The following is a 22,372-nucleotide window of genomic DNA, read 5'->3' on the forward strand; positions in this document are numbered from 1 at the left end:
AATGGGCTCTGATGATCTGCTGTCAGATAAACTTGACAAAAGCAATGGTAACTTAAGCGGCTCTTTGTGTCTGGTACAGAGGTCATGGATTTAACCCGTTATCTGAGCAATGCATCTGTCTCATCCGTACTCTATTAAGAAACACTGGACCTTTTGCTCTCCTCCCAGCAAATGCTCTCATTCCAGTATCCCTCTAGTGTACTATAGTCATCACTGGAGAGGTGCAGAGAGCAGCCTACACTCTAAAAGGCGTATATACTTTGATCACAAGATTGCCCACCCTTGTCTCTTGGCTTTTTAGAAAGCTCTTACACATATAAGTAAAAGTAAAGTGGCTGCATGATCTCTGTGCTGGAGAGCTCAACCCTGTCCAAATACTCTTTTGTGAAGCTCGAGTGTTATTCATAGCCTCGAAGTGATACATTTACCTCCATTCAGTCGAGTGGACAGGCACACCTATGGGGCATGATAGAAACCTTGTTTTAGACAAAGTTTTCAAATCGAGCAGCAATGGAAAATCTAATGGTCGACAGGAGGGCAGCAGCTAATGATTGTTGGTTAGTGAACCTATCTCTTCTGATTGTTGATTGATCTGACAATTATGGTCTATATTGAAATTGAAAACAGTATGAAACAATTCTGAACAATTCCCCACAGCCCAAAGAGAGACACCATCTAACATCTGGCCTTACAATGTACAGTCAGCATTCAATTCCAGGTCAAATGACGGAAGTAGTCACAGGCGTTATACAACAACAGCTCCAGTGACGGAAACATGACACCTAGATGAACACACTAATTTTCACCTTTTCCAGGTGCCATGCTATGGCACACAGTGACATTAAGGATGTTTGCATGTCAATACTTTTCTCTCCATCTACAATGGAGTCTCTTTAAAGACATGTTTTTTGTCGTCTGGATGCAGTCGGATAAAAAAAAAAACAGGAGCCAATCACCTATGTTTACTGGGTGTAACTGCTTAGCCATTTTTACTTTATCGTTATCACGATAAGAGTCTATTTATCATCATGAACTTCGGATGATGTTTTATTTTGACATGGTACAAGTGGTTGCTTGTCTTTTTCTGGTTTTAAAGGCTGCATTATCATGAAGAAATGTAATTTTCTGAGCTCCAATACTTACCTTTACCCACTTAGTCATTATATCCACATTCCCGATGATTATTAAATCTCAAAAGAATTATGTTGATAATGTCTTGTCCATAATTTGTGAAAGCACCAAAAGTCATCCCTACAATATTGTAATATCAATATTGAGGTATTTAGTCAAAAATGTCACATTTGATTTTGTTTCCAAATGCTCACATTTATGAAGTGAAGTTCAAAATACCAAGATATAATGTATATTATAGATTGCAATATATCCTAAATATATTGCAGTATTATTTCAAGGCCTTATAGCACGGTCCCATGCTTGTGTAAAAGAAAAGCAAAATGCATGTACACACACATTTTTTTAATATAGTTAATATAATATAATATAATATAATATAATATAATATAATATAATATAATATAATATAATATAATATATTATATTATATTTATTTAATAATAGTAAAAGAAAAGCATTTGATGGGTGTGAATCGAGAATGTTTTGGCATTTCTGCTCAAAAATGGAAAATCAGTGATCAAAAAGCTAACAGTTATCTTTCAATTAGCTTGAAGAAAATGAGTCGACTGATTTTTCCGCTTCTATCATTTTGCAATGATATATTTTTTTCTTATTTATGGTGGCAGTATGTGTGAGTTATAAGTAAAACCATGTGTGTGCTTTTATGAACAAGACAGCTCTGCAGGGTATTTTCTTTCACAGAAATACAGTTAAATAAACCCAGGGAAATTTTGACACCAGACTAATAAGATTTGTTTGATGAAATTGTTAGTGAAACTGGATTTCTTGCCCCTGCTTCCGGTCTCTGGTGATTTTTTTTTTTCTTTTTTTTTTCCTGGTAAACACTTTATTTCTATTCCTGTTTGGTTCATTGAAGCATCTGTCATTCCCAGTGCTCCCACTGCGCCTGACAAAAGCAGAGCCATGTTAGATTGAAAAGACAGAGGGGCAATCTTTCAAATGGATCTCTTTTCGAAAATATATTATGACATAATCATGTTTTCTCCCTAAAAGCCCAGGGGAGGCCTGTCTGTCAGATTGCAGTCCTCTCTTGGCTGCCTGGCCTGAACAGAAACAGCAGTTGTGTGTTAATAGAACCCAGAGGCACTCTGAAACCTTACCCATTCTGCTTTACGCTCTCAGCCAGGAGATTAAAGTCAGGGAAACATTACAGGAGGCTGGATAATTGCCCCTGTGTCTCCAGCAGACAAAAGGCAACGCTCCGGCAATTCCCTCGGTAAATTGTCAAGAGAGGCTCAAGGATCCTTCAAGGCTGCAGCAAATTGTACAGTGCTGTCTAACAAACTACCAATCTCTGGATATTATGAGGCTTCCATATATCCTTGGCCATAATGACAGCTTGCACTGCCATAATGGAGTGCAGGCACAAGATAGCTTTTGTGAGCACACTTCCAATAGAAAAATTACTACCTTGGTTCCTAGTCTGTGCTTTTCATTTTTTGTTTTGTTCCCATTTGTGTTTTGATCTATTCTGCTATCATTTTTATTTTCGTTTTTTATTCATGGCTGAGTGGTGGCTGCTGCCACCAACAGATGATTGCAACCTTTACTCCTGAGGGCCACTTGATCCCCCGACAGGAAAGAAAAAATCTGCAAGCAGTTAATGAGTTGCCATCCATGCCTAGTGTTAAGGGCGTCTACAAATTAACAGAGGCTTTTGTCAGGGCTCTCTCTTCGCTCCCTCACTCTTTCTTGCTATCGCCACCACTTTCTCTCTCTTTCTCTCTCCTCTGCCCCCCCCCCTCCCCATCTCACACTCCCTCCTGCTCTTCAATTTTCTCCCTCTACCTGCCTGCTTCACGCTCCAGTAGCTCCGTGGCGGGAGCGGCGCTGTCTGGCTTTGGCTCTGAGCAGCGCTCATTGTCAGCGCGGTTCATGTTTAGAATTAGCCATTTAATGAGAACAAAAGAAATTAATTGGTGGTTTAAGCCTAATGAGACGTCTGTGAAATTAACGGGCCTCGTCAATAGAAACAAATAAAATCCTTCAGCTTGTTGTTGTGGAGCATTATTCTGACAAAGCTTTTGACACAATGATGAATAGCAGGTCAGGAGAGACCATCTGTGCTTTTTTAAACCCCTGCAGGAGGGGGATGGAATGTGGGCTGGCTCGCAGAGATGGTGATAAAAGAGGGAGCGAGGGGAAAGGAGGGTGAGGGAGGGATGGGAGAAAAGAGGAAAGGAAAAAAAGCTGAGAAAAAAACAAATTCACCCGCTTTATTCATCGCCCTTTAGCATGATACCGCTGTCTAACCATGGTTACAAAGGAAATAAAAAACACAGGCATTAGCATGTGAAAGGCTCTGGGTCTCTGACTATGCGTCCAGAAAGCCAAAGAGCTCTGATTTCGAGGGATATTTAACCTCCATTCAGACGGCAACAAAGGCCTGGCTGTCGCGCTGAGAGCAGTGGTTCAGCCTGATTGGGGCTCGGGAGGGGGGGAGGGAGGGAGGGGGGAGAGGAGGGGACAGGCAGGATCACAGACCTCATTTGTTCCCCCTCTTTACTTTAGCCTGTCTCTATTCCCACTGAAGAGCAGCATTTCCTCTCCGTGCCCCTCCTCCTCCCCCTCTCTCAAAGTTGTAAATGTATGACCTGAGGAATAAATTGGATGGGAAGGAGGCGAGGAGGCAGCACAGAGAGGAGCAATACATCTCTATCATGTTCGGTGACCTTTATTTACCGCGCATTGAGCAACATCGTTGTTATGTGTCTGCCTCGCTTCCTTTGCTTTTAATGTCTCCCCGGCATGGAAGTTGTGGACGTGATGGAGGTGGTTATCTGCATGTCTGCGACTCAGCCCTACCCTCGCCTCTCTGGCCACCCAGCAGGGCCGACCCAGCCCAGCCTGTTTGTGTATCATGGAGAAACTGTTTGCTTTCCTGCGCTGATCAAATAAACAGGCCATGTCTTTGGGGGGCGGGAGGTTGGAGGAGTGGTGTCTGTGTGTTGTTTAGCTCTCTGGGTGTAGATAAGGAATTGTTTGATGGGGTAGAGAGAAACGAGAGCGATTTAGGTCAGCTAATCTGATTTACACAGAGATGGTCTGGCCATTGCAGGGAGCAGTAATTACATAGAGGGATTAGAAGCCCCCCAACGCTCCCAACCTACAGAGAGGGGAGAGGGGTGGAGGCTTTAAGGCCTGAGCACTGCTCGAGTATGTTACTGCAACAACAACAGCTTGAGCAGTTCGTGGTGCAGATTAAAAATGGCTGAGATTGCACTCAAAACAAAGGGCACATTTGGCTAAAGAAGCATTACTTAGCTTGTTTACACGCATTTACATCTGCTGCTTTGATCCCACAATTATCAGAATTTGCGGCCAAATATCCCAGTCACGTCTGCCAGGGAATCAGGCGGTACCAGCTGAAGTCATCGGTTTAGTTGTTCATCAGATCATCGTTTATTTTATTCTCTCTATGAACTTGTTTACAGACTACATAGCATTAAAAAAAATCACATGCTATGTTTCCCTGACTCTGGATCACCCTCTGCCACTGCTACAGCTGCTCTGTATTTCAGTGTGCTTTGTGCTATGCATAATTTGCAGATTGATCACTTTCAGCCTTGACATTCTGTTCACGATTACCTATTTTTCCATGTTTCTGCTAGGTATGCAGAGCAAATATTCCACGCTTCTCTCGCCGCCATTTGTCTGTGTATTTAAAATGCACAGCTGAATAATTGCACTGCCAGAGTCATTACTTCATCCACAGGAATGACTTGCACGCTTGGCTGCTGTTTCTAGAGTGTGCTTGGCTAATCCACTCATTGCTTTGTGCATTCAGTGCTGTGAACCATAGGGCACCCGCTTGGATGCCCGTGCATAAATTACTGCCATGGAACATAAAGTGCTGGGAGGATTTTCCTTAACGATCGCCAACGCTTTAAACGCTTCTGCTTCAACAGTCGATACTGCTCAGCCCATTCAATTATTCAGCGGCCCGTCCCTCATTAACAAAATCCTGACCTTGACATGTCTGCCCCATTTCTCTCCCCTGACAGACTCGGCTCTCCAAACGACTCTGTTTGCTCCCATATTGGCTGGGAAATCCATGCATATTGATAAGTTGTTTGCAGTGTAATTGAAAATGTCAGTTATGAGGCCCATGCAGGCAAAGGTCGGCCCCAAGAACAAAAGCTGACAGGCTGATGTGTATGGAGAATATACTGAGTGGTACAGAGATGAAGAAGAATAGAATCACAATAGAATTAAGTAGAATTCTGATTTATACTCTCGCATTTGCACTTGCAATTTATATCTTCAAACTTGTATGAGTCATTTTAGAGAACATTTTAACAGGTTTTAAGCCTGAGGTGATTACATGAATCCTCTCCATTTTCATATAGTTTTATGGATTGGTTTGTGGTCACTTGATTGAAATTCTAATCTGTTTCCAAAGGTCAAATTGTTCATCATTCATATCTCATGGTCTAGGTAAACATCCGCCGCTCAAACATTCGATAGGACTTATGAATATGCTCATTAAAATTGGTAACCAGCCCTCTCTTGAGGAGTCACAGGTGCCCTGTGGGTGCTGTCTTATCCCAGGGACATGTTGTACCTTGTGCATCAGTGACATGATGTGTCAATCAAAAGCCGCCATGCTCTGCATCTCAGAGCTCACAATCTGGCTGTCATAATCTGCTCCACAGGGGTGGGATCTGAGGTTAAAGTGCTCGCCACTATTTCTACATAAACAAAGATTTGAACCTCAATCCCCAGGAGCCTCAGCTGGCTGGCCGACAGGCCCCCACCCCCGCCATCCTCCGTCCTCCCCGCAGGCAGAGTGGTGACTGCCTGCTGGTTCTTTAATCGATTGCTAATGGGTTCAATTCCATCGTTGAGGAGCTGCTTGGAACCTGGCCCTGAGACTGAATGAAGTGGAAATACCATTTGCGGCTTTATGAGCCATTATACTGCAGCGAGAGACCTCTATTCGGCATGCTTCATAGCGCTGCAGAGAGTTTTGCACCACCGCTTGATGGTTTTTCTTATGCCGGCTCCTACTGCTTTCGTCTCAGTGCTCTCCATTTACACTGTGCCCTAAAGCATTTACATCCATTCAATCTACAACAAAATAGCTTTGCTTTGCTGCATTTTTCACAAGACTTGATGTGTAGGGTAATTACCATAGTATATATCCCTTGTACACATGAGGGCCCAACAGATTCATCCCACCTTTAAGATGTGTTATTATTCATCAGCTTTTATCAGTAGCAGAACCTATGGTAGCCCTGTGTCTTATTACTCACAACTGTGAGCATGCATATCAGACAGAATGAAATATGTAAGCAAAGGAAAAGTTATGAAACTGCAGTTGTTGTGTTTTTTTTGCAGTAGCATGTTTCCACCTTGGGTAGATGTTGCAGCGAGCGAGCTTGTAGCTCATCCTCCACTCTCCCTGGTTTACAGATCTGCCCAGATTTCTGCAGTGCTCTTATGAGCTTGCTCTGGCTGAAATGCAAAGCTAAGCAGCCAACGCTGCTCTACATTTCACAGCCAGTCCCAGCAGACATGTGCTCTTTGAAGCATTTCTGGGCCAGGGATACAAGTCTTGTTTGTTCAGTACTTCTGGAGAAAAAAAAAAAGGGAGAGAAAAAATGTAAGCTATTTTTTTCTTTCACTACGGCAGAGAGTAACATTCTTTGACGTCTCAACAGAGAGCCTTGTATTACAGCACTTGCTGCCAGATGCCGTGATAGAATCACCCATGTCAAACAGGAAGAGAAATAAATGCTTCATTGAACTAGAGCTTAGCTTAGTGATGGCGGGCAGGCGGGAGGGAGGGATGGGAGGGCTGAGCAGGCTGCTATGTGGGTGTCTGTGGGTGCCAGTTCACTAGTGGAGGGCTATTCTCAACCCTCAGTCTAAGCACTTTCTTAGATGTGGTGTGAATAATTAGTGTGCCTAGCCTAGATAGTCTCATCAATGGATATCTAATCTTCTAAAGAATAGGAAAAAGAAAGCTGTAATCAAGGAAGCTGCCGATTTTTGGTAGGCGACCTGGTGCCAGCAGTTGCAGCAGGGTACAAAGCACATGTTTGTGTTTGTTCTTTCAGGCTCATCTTCCAGCGCCAAGTAGAGTATGACAGGATTTACATGCAGGTTCCTAATCTCTGTAAGCGAACCTGTTTCGGGATGTAATTCACATGGTATGTCTTTTGATTCGGATTAGTCTGGGCAATCCTCTTACCCGTGGCTCAGTATAACTTATCACTGACAAGGCCGTCTCGTGGAGCAGTGCAAATCCTCATATCCACCCCTCCCAGACTTCCAACTCTTAATTCTAATCTGTCCAAATCTGATCTGAGACTTTAACTTCCAAATACCTCTTGAAAGCCAGAGCTCAAGCTGAAGTTCATGCAAGGGCTTTGGATTACATAAATTGAGGTTAGGGATTTCCAATATGGCCTTATGTTTGAGAATAGAGCAGGATTTGGATGTAGGTTGTGGTGGCAAATCTCCTGCATTTTATCATGTTGTCTCCTCAGTGTTGAATCTTAAATAAAGGGATCATTACTCATATCCTACCCAATGTCATTTGGTAATTGATAATTGACCTTTTGCGTGAATTTACATGAAATATGTTCTGCTATATCCCCCAAATGTTCTATATCTCTCTTGTGTTCATTTATTATATTTTGAAAATGAGATTGTTGGCCAAAAAAAGTTTTCAAAACACTGCACACTTAACTTGATGATGTGCTTTGACGTGAAAATACCGTCAAATATTTAAATGTATGAGTCACATTGCTGATCCTTTAAGGTTCTTTATAATTCAATAAACAGGATTTAAAGTAGAGCAGGCATGCTCCACTTTTTCTGCCTCAGCCGGAAGGCCACAAACGGGCTCTTATTAAACGTTGTAAGATTATGCCTTAATCTCACTGAACACATGTTGGGTGGAATAAAAGCAATTTTATTTCTGAAACAGTGCTTCACACAGCTCTCCCTCTCCATAATCTCATCCCAGCTTCTGCTACAGAATCAAAAGTCTTGTTAGCGTGCCAAAGCTGCTGTGTGTTTTGAGGAGGCTGAGAGATCAAGGTCCTAATTGAGAGCTATAACCCATTAACGTACCTGCCCCAGACTTGGACTGCACCTATAGCGCCAAGACAAACTTGGTTGCCAGCCGGAGAGGATTTGGGAGCCATGTTCTCTGCTCTTGGTGAGACAGTGGTGTGAAGATGACGATAAGCCAAAGCTTTAAATCCCAGACTCAGCTGTCTTATCTGGAGCTGCTGGGCCGTGTGGCATGCTTTAATGGAGGCGGCTCACTGTCTGAGCTTTAGCTACAATCGCATTAAGATTCCCCTTCACCTCAACTAGGCTTGTTTGTTGTCAGATTTTGATTGAATCTTGTGAATTAAGGTTTCATCTCCGTTAAAGTCACCCCACGGTTTAATTCTTCCAACTGCTGCGTTTCCAGGAACGAACAGTCTTATTTAATCTCTTATCATGGGAGAGAGTGACAATAATACCACAACTAATAACACACTAATACACTGAAAAATAATCAGACTTCTCTCATGAGACTGATGATTTGCCTTTTTGTCCTTGCTGTTAGCTGCAAAGGAGCAAAGCATTAAGAACAAAAAAAGAATCAATTATTGTTGACGGATAAAATGACAAAATAAAAGATAAAAACAACAACACTTCTTTTAGCATTTAATGACAGAAAAAATGGCTAGATAACAAACCTTTTTGAAAACAATATTGTGCAGTCGTCTGAAAAAGGCATTTGCTTCCTCACTTGCATCACATTTCTCCTGTCACCTGAAAATGAAATATTTTGTTCTGAAGAGGAAAAAAAGCCTCACCCAAGTCAAACAAAATTTTTATATAGCCAGTACTGAATTAATGCAAATCACATGCTATATATACTTTTAATGTAGAAGATTTGAGAAGTCAGTGATAATGTGATGAAAACGTAAAGTGACCCCATATGAGAAACACAGCAGAAATGGACACAGTAGAGATTATTTTTGATAAATTGCTGCCATTTTATTCAGTAGCATCCATTTTGTCCTGATAGACAAAGATGAACACAGGTGTTCCACAGGTGTGTCTGATGAGTTGTATTCTAAGTTTATCCATTTGCATTTACTTATCAGTCAAATTTCATAATTATTATATGTTACCAGGCCTTATCTGAATGAGGTAAGAGGATTTCCATGATCCATTACAATAAATCCTCTGACAGTTAGTAGGGCTGGTTGATATGAATTGGAAAAGACAATACGTAAGACAGTATATCAAAGTCAAGGAAATAGACAATTATTATGCTTTAACTTCTTATTATGAAGTTAATGTTGATGGCACAGTGTAATTGCTGTAGAAAAATTACAATATCAGTGCTTCAGTTGCTTCCCTATAAACTCCACTTTCACTGTGCTATTTTGTCTGTCTGGGCACCAAATCTCCTGGGAAAGTGAAGGCAGACTGTCTCCAGTACAGACTGAATGAATGAATAAACATGTTTGGACCTGTGTTGTTGGTAGCTGCTACTTTCAAAAAACCGAAAGCAATCCAGTTGTCTTTGGAGCAGCGGTGCCAACAGTAATACCACCTGGAAACATGCCTCTTTTCTCTGTTTTATAACATTGTGAATGGAATATCTTTGGGTTGTGGATTGTTGGTTGGAAGTCATGTTCGACTAGCGTTGAAATTAACGAAAAATTGATAGCAATCTATTTATTGATTTGTACATATTTGAAATAGTTTCAATACTTGCTTGACTTAGTGTAAAGACACTGGTACTAGCTTCGCTTTCACACTCAAGATTTTTAAAGGCCTAATGTCCAGAGAAAAAACAATTGTTTCTAAAATTGTCAGTTTTCCCCTGTGGTATCGAATATTGATCTTTTTCGGTGTATTGTATTTAGTAATTCCAGCATTGTACGAACCCAACATTCGACTGGGAAATTATGATGTTTTAATAGCTTCAGGATATAGATGCTGTGTACAGGTCAGCTGGCAGCCCCTTACAGCCATAAAATCAGATGGTGGCAGGCTGGATTGACCTTGTTTCAGAGTGATAGCCTGGCCTGGCAATACCTCTGGCATTGTTGTGCTTTTGCTATTATCGTTCCTCTGTTTACCCCCGCCCCCCCCACCCACCTATCCACGCACAAACACACACATGCACAGTGTGTGCACGTAGCACACCCATACCCCCAGTGAGTCCCAGTCTGTTTACTCAGGTGCCTGCTCGCTCGGTGCAGTGATGAACTCCTGTGCAGACTTTAACACTCCGCTGCCTCTCAGGCAAATGCCAAAACAAATCTTGTCATAATTAGCAGTAATCCTGCTCATTACCGTCTGCTTAATTATCCTATTAATAGCACTTCCTGGGAGAGCTTGTTTGCTACGCAGGCAAATGTTTGTTCCTAAATTAGCAGACAAGAAGACAGCTCCATTGTTCAAACAGCAGCTTTGACAAAGCAGAACAGGCAGGATTAACAGCAGACAGAACGGGCCACAAGCTCATCTCCGCTTGGCGCTGACAGGCAGGGAGGAGGCAGGCTGGGCCAACAACAGCACTCTTATCCTGCAAGCTGCTGTATAATCTACATAGTCAAGTACACACAATCAGCACAAGCTACTTGTCATATCAGAGCTGCAGCGTACTATGAAATAAGCATGAGTGACGAGAATAGAACAAGCTACAGGTGCACGGTGAGTATACATTGCTCTTTAATGTGTCTGATGTTCAGTTTTTCATCACTGTGAATAGAGATAAAGCCACAGTGTTGTTCTTAATAGGATCCAGTCAGATGCCTCCAACCTGAGAGCCAAGAGCATAACTGCAGCACCCCGCAGACAACTGCCCGACTAACCTCATTACATTCCAGGTAACAAGACACTAATGTGGACTTACAAGGCTATGTGACTTTCAAAGGGAGAGTTGTGCCTGCTCCCAATCTTGTAAGGCAATAGGCTGATCATGGTAAAAATGGAGGTATTAGTCAATTGGATCTGTCTTATCCATCCAGCCCCCCCCCCAAGTTTCTAAACAAGGCTCCAGAGGAAAGCTTTTAAAGTAAATAAGGCAAGTGCTCAGAGCGAGGTGAGGAGCAGCCACACAGAGCTATGCACACTAACCTAAGCAGACCCAACACCTCACGCTCCGGCAGGCCTATATATTATAAATGACCCTCTCTCTTTTCCCCCATGCACCAACCCCCTATACATACACAGTGTGCCATAGCTGGAGTAAGCAGAGCCCGGTCTGTGAAGCCTGCAGCACTGTCAGCCCATTGATGTACAACACTCTGCCCTTTGTTCCTTGTACACAAACACACTTTCCACATTAATATTTTACAGGAAATGTACTCCGTGCTTGTGATTTAAAGCCTTTTCTTGTTAACAATGCTGTTTTCTCTATTCTGTTGCACTGAATTATGAAGGCAACTTGTCAAAAAGGAAGACATGCCCATTATATTATAATACTACTGGAGATAAATGATTGCTGGCAAGGCACGAGTGACTTAATCCACTGTGCCTCGCTGTGTTCTAGTTCAAACATTTTCCCTGAGGTTGCACTTGCAGCTATTAGTTAAGAGCATGGAGATGTGTTTAATGTGGTGTGCGCACAGTGTGTGTGACTGAGCATTTGTAATGTGTGTACACATTATGCACGTATGCATATTATACATTGCTTTATAGCCAGTGCATTTTTTGTCAGATCTCTTTGTCGGAGTGTGAGAAAACGTACAGCTATGTGATGTCGCTTGTTTGTTCTTGTTGTCAGAGAAAAGGCAAGGATCAATGGATTTTCCTTGCAAGAGTGAAACATGACAGACATAACGAAAGCCTTTCATGAGAAATGAATGAATAATTCATGGGCGCTCTCTGGCTGTGCTTTGTTGTGTCTCATACAGATGGGATTACAGAAGGCTAGATCTTGGAAACATATGAAAGATTAATTTGTGATCTGGGACACTGCTTGCTTACAAAAGGACTAAATAATGATTTTACTGAGAGTGGCAGGGACCTGGGGATGGGTGTGATGTGCACAGGGGGCCGGACACAAAGAGCCTGCAGAGAAACACAGCGCATAGCATTCAGAATAATGTTACCTGACAGATATTCAAAAACTTTGAGTGAAAAAGTGAACTTCAGCTCTTTAACTGTTCTCCGATCATTTTGGTTGATGCTGAGATGCAATAAAAACCTTAAGACAAGTAGTGTTGGAACAGCATCGTTAATCGTTTTTTGTATTGATCCCTTCAGAAACAAGTCAAGTTGCTCGGCACTGTTTTACACAGGAAGGTCAGATACATAGCAACTACAAAACATCTTCCCGAGCTGTCTGCAGTTTGCTGAAGGACCCTTCAGCTGGGCGGATGCTTTTTGAATCATGGCCCTCAAGCTCAATAACTGTCTTCAAATTAGCAGCCTGCTGCCCAAATGTAATAGCGGTTGACTCAGTGCCCCAGTCTTCATAGCTGAATGTGGCATTAGGGGGTTGCCTGAAAATAACTCCTATCTTTTCAAAAGAGCCCTCCAATAATTCACCGGGGAGCATGAGAAGCTGTTGTCTGGTGTCTCCCAGATGGCAGAGACTCTAGGGTGGCAGCGCTTGTTGTTTTTGATGAGCTGTGCATATACAAAAGCAAAACATCTGGAGCCGCCATGTGGCCTCTCCATTTGGCCAACCCCATACCTCTCGGAGCCAGATGCACCCAAACAACTGTGAGCTAAACAGCATGAATGATTCATAGAGGAGTGAGAGGCACAGCTCACACCAGAGACCTGCCAGCCACTTTGATTGGAAATGTGAAAAAGCTATGAATATGCACGAGACATTAAGCTTGCTACAGGGGATGATTTGTCAAATGATCTGTGTTTGACCAACATGGAGAAAGCTCCTGTGGTTTTCCTGATGAGAAAATAAGACATTTAATGTCCAATTGCCAGAATCATTAGATTATTAAAATGTGTAAATGGTAAGCAAGGTGCTATGGAAATGCGACTGTGGCTCGATTCTGGATAGCGTCCCGTGTCACAGATAAGGAGACAGTGTGGTAGGAGAGGGAGTCACACCTGCTCCATGACTCGGTTAGATCAAACTTAATTAGATTCTAAATTGGAGACACTTTGCATCTGATATCAGACCGTTTATGCAGGAATCTATCTGTGGAAATAAAGTTGTCAAACTGAACAGACGGTTGAGGTGAAAATATGTACGGCCATTAGACTCGGTGCTCGAGTCACTGACTGAGCAAAAAAACTGAAGTTTGCTATTTTAAATTATTATATATGATACTTAGTAGTTTATTTTTGGTGAATTTTGCAAAACGAAACCAGATTTTCAGCTACTTTTTATTTAACCAAAAGGGAGTTAAAACTGTATTTCTTCTACATCTATTTACTCATTTTCTTTACCCTTTTCTATATTTTGTTCCCTCAATATACGTATTATTTATGTATATGGTTATCTTTTAAAATGCTTTTGGATATGTTCACAAGGAAGAGAAACATCAGCCGTAATCCTGCCGAGGCAGTTACTCAACAAAATAGTGTTACAATAAGTTAAGAAAACATTTCCTGAGAAATATATGAATGATCATCATCAGAAAATTTACACATCAAATCATGCTGTAAGAATAGGTGTTAAGTAGTGTAGGGATGTGTTCAGACAGACAGACATGTAATGATATGTCTCAGTGATAAGCTGGTCACTGTCTATAAACAGACCAATACACATGGAGAGCTGCTGAAGCAGGTCTGTGGAGGAATGTGTCATCAGAGCTCTGACAGCATGCTAGACTCAGCACTGATGGCATTCACTGTCTAATGAGATGAGCTCTCGCTGCTAATTAACCCATCCATAACTCCCAGTGCTCCGTTCATCATTGCATAAAGCTAAGTGAAAAAAGACACAGACGCAGACAACAAAACAGGCAACCGAATGTTAACCCTCAATTAAGTTACATGAGGTGAGGAAACAGTTATTGTTTTGTAAAGAATAACATTTTTTGTTAAGTTGAACCAAAAGTAGTTCATATAAATCAATAAAGAAAATATAATGCATCACTGTAGGTTAAGCCACCCAGCAGTATTAAAAGTAATTCAAATTAGTTATATTATATGTAGGAGTCTGAGATGGTCCATTTGTATACTTAAAATCTATTGGGATGCTAATATTTTAAAGTAAAGGTAAAAACAGACAACTTTTCAACCATTCCTCCCTCCTTGTGTTTCTCTACAGTATTGCTGCTGGTGCCACTATTGTGAAGTCAGCATTAGCAGCATGGCTACTGTTAGCAGCCTGTCTGTTGTTCAGTGCAATAAGGAATCTATAGGAATCCCAATCTGACCTTGAAAACCTCAATCTCCAGGCCATGAAAAAGGCATAGTAGCTTGGTTGTATTGATTAGTAGACAGGTTTTCTTGCTTACTGATATCATATCATCACAGGCATTACACTTTGAAATCCTTTTTTACTTCCGAATAATAAGTCAAAGCATAAAGGTTGTGTATTGCCAGTTTAAGTCTCTCTACTTCTAATGAAGTAAGAGATCTGGATACTTCTAACACCACAGGTGTCAGACACAGATTAACAGCAACAAAATCACCTACATACAGTACGTGTATACTCTATATAATGTGATCCTGTACAGGAACCCTGCTATAAGTTGTAACTCAAGACCTCTGATGTCAAGTGTTGGCTCTTGTCTGTGGAAAAGAAACTGTGTGACTGGTTGTTTGCATGTTCAGCAGCAAATTTGTCATTCAAGTGGTCATTCGAGACACATTCTTAATGCGTAGCGTGAACTGCAATCTGCCTCGGTGAGATCTAGATGTACTATCAGGACACACAAGACACTGTCTGTAGAGTGACAAAGATTTGATATTTAACCTTCAGAAAGTCTGTTTATTTATGTTATATTTGCATCAATGTGGACAGTAAATCACTTTGAATCTGTCATATATGAGAGGTACTGACTGGTCAGACCTTGTCTTGATGCAGCCTAATCTGTCTGATGGCTTTGACTTTCACTCATAATCCAGTTAGTAAAACCGGATACCTCAGTTGGAAGAGATTTGTATAGTGTGTCCTCAGCTGTGAACTCTCTCTCTCTCTTTAAAGAGACATAAAAACCGTCTCGTTGATCAAACCTGCATGCTTCCTGATCCTGAGCGACTGATATCCTGTTGTCTGCAGGTTAGATACAATTGTATCTTATATGACTGTTGTTAACCCCAGCACTGGAACAGCCCGTAATCATGCATGGAACTCTCATGTTAATTGCACATTTACATGCACACAAATTACTCATTTAGCGCGCAGTAATTGTTTGATTGAATCATTAAACCATTAATAGAAAACAGAGTTCCACAGTGCTGCATGGCCAGAGTTTGTAGGAATGGTGGTCGCACACAGACTATGTTTTGATTTCATCCAAAATGGAGAAATAGTTAAATAGATAAGTAGATAATCCAGAGCCAGTGCTGCTAAAATCATGTCATCTGCACAACTATAACTAATATGTTATAGTTATAGTTCAGGGAAGGATCACAGCCATTATTCACAAAATATTATTATTGTTACAGTAGGCTGCAGAAACAGTTGGTTAAGGTCACAGAAAGGTGGTGTGGTCATGGTATCTGTGACAAAATGCAACCACCACGTGTCTTCCTGTAAATGTTGCCATTTGATGTTAATAATTAGATGCATGATCGCCCAATATGAATTTAATTCCTTTAATCCTTAACGCAGGCCCTCTTTCATGGTTACTCTTTACAATTTTCTTAGTGTGAGTAAGGAAACCTGGGCAATGCCTTGTGACATATAGAGTGTTTGCGTGGTGGATTGTACATCTTTCAACTAAATATTTCACAAAACTGGCTATGTACCTGGCGGGCCAACCTCACCTGTGTTGACAGTGTAGTTTTTAATTATTCTTTAAAAAATGCATTTCCTTGCATTGACACTTGTGGTGTACGTCTGTGATTACAGAAAAAGAAAAGTGTTTCAACTCAGCGTAAAGTGTTGACCTTGCTCTCACACAATTCCCAAATCACTGTCGTCTAAGTTTGATACACAGAGATGCAGCATAGAACTGTGAACACAATAAAGCCAGGAGAGTCTTAGGAAAACCCAAACTAATGAAAACTGAAAGATATAATGACCTGCTGTGGTAAACTTTTCACAGGTTGTGACATATGGATTCTCACGTTATTCACAACCCCACAGAATCCAGTTTTCTAATGTGGAGATCCTGGATTTCCTTTTCTCGTCTTGTGCAACAGTGCATTGCTTAGCAGTGAGGGACACAGATGAACAGCATTAGTGACCTTGTATGAGAATTAGATTGTGCCCTTCTGCTTGTATTTGATTCTGGTTTATTGCATTGATGGCAGCTTTCAATTTCCCCCAGTTCCCTTTGGTTTCAGAACTAAGCTGCGTAAAAAAGGATTAAGATTATGCTTTGAACGAGTCATCACTTTAAACTACAGATGGAGTTTACAGTTCAAAAGGGATTATGAATATTAAAGAGGGCATTTTTTTTTCTTTTCAAATGATTGGGTTTTGCTCCAGTGCATTGCTGAATCACATAGCATACACAAATTCAAAGGATTAAGCAAACATAAATCTTCAAGGTCTCTCTTATGACTAGGTCTGCATTTGAATTACCTTTGAATAATATCCAATTAAATAATGCATTGTTTCGAAGACAAACACTCCTGTCACACCGGCTGAGTAAAAGCACTGGAGGTGGAAGTCCACAGATAATCGGTTTGCTTTGATTTGTGGGGTGTTTCTGTGATCAAATGGCTTAGGAGCTTTTTACTCTGATGTTCAGTTTTTAATGACAGCACAACTGTTGAACAAAAGCCTTGGTTTCTCAAAAAGTACACTTAACTTCTCTGTTAACTTTTCACCTTAACTGTTGGATTAGTAGATAGTACTATAACCAAATTGTTTCGTGCCTGTTTATTTGGCCAGCAAATGTCACATCATCATGATTTTAGTAGTTTTGTCACTGAAAATGCAAAACTATGATATCCAATAATGATTAATCTTGTAATGATCATAATACATTCAAAATAATATATGATATTTTTATTTCTTGAAAACAACCTGCTTCCCTACTGTGGACAGAACAAGTCTTATATCGACCTGTTTCCTCTTGTTTAGCTAAGCTAATCATTGACTGGCTCAAGCATCATATTTAGCCTATTTCCCAAAATGTTGAGGCAAGGAATTTACTACCATGTTGATACCTAGACAGTAAATACTGTATAAACAAGGTGGGTGGTGGTAGTAGTAGTACAGAATAAGCTTTAGCTATCCAAACATACTGACTGAGATGCTTGAAACATAGAAGATGAAAACTATTTCTTACAGTAGTTTGCCTCTTTTTGATCACCAGCTATCAAAACAAGTAACCAGCAGAAAAACATTTAGGAAAAATGAAATGCAGTCTCAAAAAATGGGTAAATACTGAGGATCATAATTTGCTTTTGACCTTGAAAACACCAGTTGAGAAAGCTGTGCCAGTAGTTCAGTCATATCATATGATTTTCATCAGCAGATGGAGGATAGCCCAGTTGTCATGGATTTGTAGTTATAGATGTGTAATAGTTATAGTTATTCATAAATTAGTAAATTGTAAATTCGATGAAAAGAGGGCAAACTCACTTTACTTATGAGTATCAAATGATAAGATTTAAAGTCCCAAGATGACTCAGTCTATTAAATAGAAATTGTGGTGAGATAGTAAACAATTACAGGGAATAAAAATGTGCCCTAAATGTGCCCATGGACACATTTAAATCCTACTGAATCCCTAAAACCATATCAGTTTAGAAGCCTCATCTCTAGATGTAACAGAGATACAGGCCATCATGGAATAGAAACCTCATATCTCAAATCTGTTTGGGAGCAAATTACTGGCCGGGTCGATGACCAGTAAGCACATGAATGGATCAATATCTTCACTCTGAGGGAACAGTCTTCACTTATAATGACAATGTATTGACTTTTTAATAACCGCTCATGTTTCAGCAGTGCTAATCATTTTGCTCCGCCTGAAAATGGATCCTTTACTGTGTGAGTGTGTGTTTGTGTGTACGGATTAATGTGTGTGATTGAATGGGTGGACAGGTTTCTGCGTCTGTGTGTGTGCTTTGTTTATGTATGAAAGGTCACACATGCATAACTGGCTGCTAATGTAGCATGTGTGGCATCTGTATGAGCCTGAATGAATAAGTACATGTGTGTCAGCATGTGTCAGGCTCCCATTTATGGAACAAAGTCGTATGTGAGATGACTAATTGCCCCGGTCTTGCTGTCATTATATCTCACCAGCTGTGTAGATTAATTCAGGGTTGTTGTTTTTTTTTTTTACAGCTGTAAAGTGAGCTGCTTCTGATAATTGACAGGTCAGTTTTACTGTCAAGGTATCATGACCCTTAAACCATCTCCCTGGCAATTCGCTGGTCCTGAGCTGCAGGTTTGGAGGTACAGTGGCCGACATGAGCCATCCTGTTCTGACAGACTGCCCCCTATGAATAAATGATGGACTGTGTGTGCAACGGTCGATGACTGAAATAGCAGCACAGCTGACGTGCTACTGCTTTCATCTCTCCCTGGTTTCAACAGCTGGGAGTTGCAGGCTGTTCACACAATTTCACTTAAACAAATCCTTAGTTTATGAAACGATCAATACAGCAGTATGTGCTTTATTTAATTTAGAGAATATATGGGGAATGGTCATTTTTGCATCAAAATTTGCATTTGCAAGTAAAAAACAAACATTTGTGCCAAACACTCATGTTTTACTCACACCTGGAGAGCAAGATTTGTAAGCCAGGGCATCTCTTCAGCACTACATTTCACACTTTATCTTGCTGTTTTTTGTCATATATTTTACACATTAAAATGTAACATTTAGATATTGCACCTTGCAATACTGAGCATGATTAATTGTGCATTCATATTATTTTCCATTCCTCCCAATAGATCCCCCTAAATTCTACACACTGGACCTTTACAGCCTGGCACTGTTTTCCAGTATAAATTCTGTCAAGAGGTAATTTGTAGCCATGCTAGCAGCATCGCTCTAGGGATGGGAATGTCCTGTCAGTCAGCTGGCAAGTTGGTCCACCGCTTTGGCTCAGACAGAAACATCTCAACAACAACAGGATGGATTGCCATCACATTTTGTACAGGTGTCCACTTTGTCTAGAGGAGCAGTCTTAATGACTTTAGTGATCCCCTAACTATCCCCTCTAGCTTTACCCTGAGGTTGACGTTTGTGGAGTGAAAATAGCTCAACAGCTACTAGACAGATTGCCACACTGACTGTATTAAATGTGGATGGTAGTGTCCTAAACCTGCATTCTGTCTGATGACCAGCAGGGGACAACTCCGCTGGTTTCAAAAATAAATCGAATACAGAAATACAGAAAAAAATCATACTTCTGACTTGATTTATTTCCTCAGTTAACAGTCTCTGAAGAACTGAACAAAATGTTTATTTGCTAATGTTTATTTAGGAAATTATGGTCCCATCTAGAGTTAAACCGAGGATGTAGCAGGGTATGCTTTGGGGTTAGAATATTGGTCAACCCCTAGTATGCTTTAAGTTACTGACCTGATGTGTCCTGGAGTTCTTATGAAGATCCTCCACTATGAGCATGTTAGCCTGGTGACATTATCTTTTTCCCTTGAAAAGATGAAGATTTTCAAATAGCTGCTAGCAAAGCTGTTGACTTGCTCTCTTGTTTGATAGCTTTAAATTTGAGATTGATAAATCTGTAGAAAAAAATAATAAATGTATTTGGGTGTAACACTGGGTGAACTGCATCAGTTATCTGTTGTTTTCTACAAACAAAAACTTGTGGCATCAGAATTACTTCAAGGATGCTATTATCACAACAGTTTTGAAGGATTTAATTGAAAAGGCACTTGTGATTTTTTTCACCTTTTCGTGAGTTTTGCGTGTCATATTGACAATTCATTAACATACAAGTGAAAAGTTGTATTCAAAGTTGTTGCTTAATTATGTGGCCATGGGCATAACTCAAGCTTAATGAACCCATGGAGAGAAATGTTTGTATCTGTTGAAAGAAGAGTTACTAAATTACATAAATTCCTTGCTCTATTTTCATCCTGGGAGGAGAGCTTGTGTCCTGAGGCAGTGGTGCTATATTTGCATGAAAATGTATTTTTTGAATGAAGTACACTGGCAATACTGCTGTGTTTGCTCACTACAAGAGCAGTCCAGTTGTCACTTAGAGCCTCGTCTGAGCCTTGAAGGTTGCCACTTTTATAGCAGAGCAGAATTCATATAAGAGATGATGCTCCAGATTTTAATGAGATAACAACTTAGCACAGCTCAGGACTTTGGCTGAGAAGCTCTGAATTTTCTGTAGTCACAAACTAATGTTGCCATAAATTCCTGCGTAGGATTGAAAATACACTGCCTAATCTCACTTGCAAATTCTTCTGAATTCATTCTTTATGAAAATTATGACAAAAACTCCAAATCATTCCCTCTGTGTATATGCATACAGAAAGCATGCAAGCTTTTATAATATAGAAAGTGTCGTACCTCTCTCTAAATATAACGCGATTGACAGATGGATTTGTACATGTAGCTGAATGCAAATATAACCCGGAGTGCAATTTTCATCCTACTTGTGTCTATCTCAGTATTCAGAGAGAGGAGAAGAGCGAGAGGCCCTGTGTTAAGTGTCTTATTAGTGGGAAATGACTGCAGTGTCAGACGAGCCCAAGCTGTCACAGTGCACCCATCATTAGAATAAGCATGAGAAGCTCTTGTCGTGGATGGAATCACATTTTAATCCCCACCACATTATTGCTGTGGTGAGGAAGGTCAGCACTCAGGCACATTTAAGCAGGAATAAACCCCCACGAGAGCTTATGATAATGTCTTCCCTCAATGGGAAATATTGGTCATATTTTAGTTTCAAGCTTTTTGTAGAATACGGCACGGCTAATGAAGAGCCTAATGTAATGCAGCTGTGCGGGCCGCCATGGTAACCATGAATAATTCAGCCTACTTGTTCTTTGGTTTCCTGGTCTCAGGAGGGTTCTGCCTATATTGTCCATTATGACAGGCCATTATCCAGCCTTCAGCCTGCTAGCTCTCAGATGGTGCGCAGAGCCCATTTGTTACCCCTCTTGCCCCTGGTAACCTTCAACCAGCTGGAGAGAATGATTGAGACTATACTGTTATATAAACATGAGAGCAAGAGGTGCAAGAGGCAAGAAAACGAAGAGACCCCTCCACACCGGGGAATTCAAGGAGGCCTTTCCATTTCATTACAAGTGCATATTACATCTGCCTCTAAAGCCATCAGTTACTCTGTGAATACAAATTGCACCTACAGACCACTATGATATATTAATGTGCATTGTGCGTGACCCGTTTTGAACCGTGGTGGAAGACGTATTCTGATGCTTTACATTGCTTTACGTTAGCAAAAGTAGCTATATCACAGTGTAAAGATACTCAATACATGTTAAAGTAAGACACTCAAAATAACAAAGTATGTATGTATGTATTGTTAGCAAGTACTTTAGTTGTAAGCAAGTACTTAAGTGTCAGAAATCATCATGATGAAGAAATTTAAGACGGGAATCCTAACCCTACCCTTATTTTACACTTCAGAGTCTCTACAGGTACAGAGTACGACAGCATATGTGCACAAAGGGTACCACTGTATAAAAACCATAGCTGATACTGGAAATGGTAAGTCTACAGTAAATTAAACCTAAGTTGATTGTTTAACAAACAATAACTTCATTTATAAACCACTGAGAAAGCACTTTTCCTTGTCATAAAGTTGCAACCAATGTTCTTGATACTTGTTTGATGATTTCTTGGTTAAGAAAAATTCCATGTAATCATCTATATACATTACATGGATGGCTGTATAAAGTTAAAAATAATATAATTATTTGTAAAAAGCAAAACATATTAAGTATTAACTAAAGATTAATTAACTGAGAATGGCAAAAAGATTTTTTGCATTTCATCCATTTATCAAGAAAATAATCAAAGGGTAGTCAGTAATGGGAATATTCCTTCATCATAGCCTTGAAGTGCAACAATTCTCAATGAAATGTAATGGTATAAATATGTAGAAAGTAACACAATACAGTAAGTGCACAACACGCAATGCAAGTACTTCAAAATTCTGTTTGGTACTTGATTATATTTCTCTGCTG

At 40.5% G+C, this 22,372-nt stretch overlaps 1 protein-coding gene across 4 annotated transcripts in view; it reads left to right on the forward strand.

Moving 5' to 3' along the window:
• The window catches only part of ddb2 (damage-specific DNA binding protein 2), a 76,153-nt gene that overhangs the window by 1,484 nt on the left and 52,297 nt on the right, over positions 1-22,372 (forward strand). Inside the window, exon 3 of one of the 4 annotated variants that reach the window (XM_037107256.1) lies at positions 10,924-11,012. The exons of the other annotated variants lie outside the window; for them this stretch is intronic. The gene's annotated coding sequence lies outside the window, so the exon portion shown is untranslated. The remainder of the gene's footprint in view (positions 1-10,923; positions 11,013-22,372) is intronic. 4 annotated transcript variants of the gene reach the window in all.

The sequence above is a fragment of the Acanthopagrus latus genome, chromosome 8, assembly GCF_904848185.1.
Source record: "Acanthopagrus latus isolate v.2019 chromosome 8, fAcaLat1.1, whole genome shotgun sequence".
Taxonomy (NCBI): Eukaryota; Metazoa; Chordata; class Actinopteri; order Spariformes; family Sparidae; genus Acanthopagrus; species Acanthopagrus latus.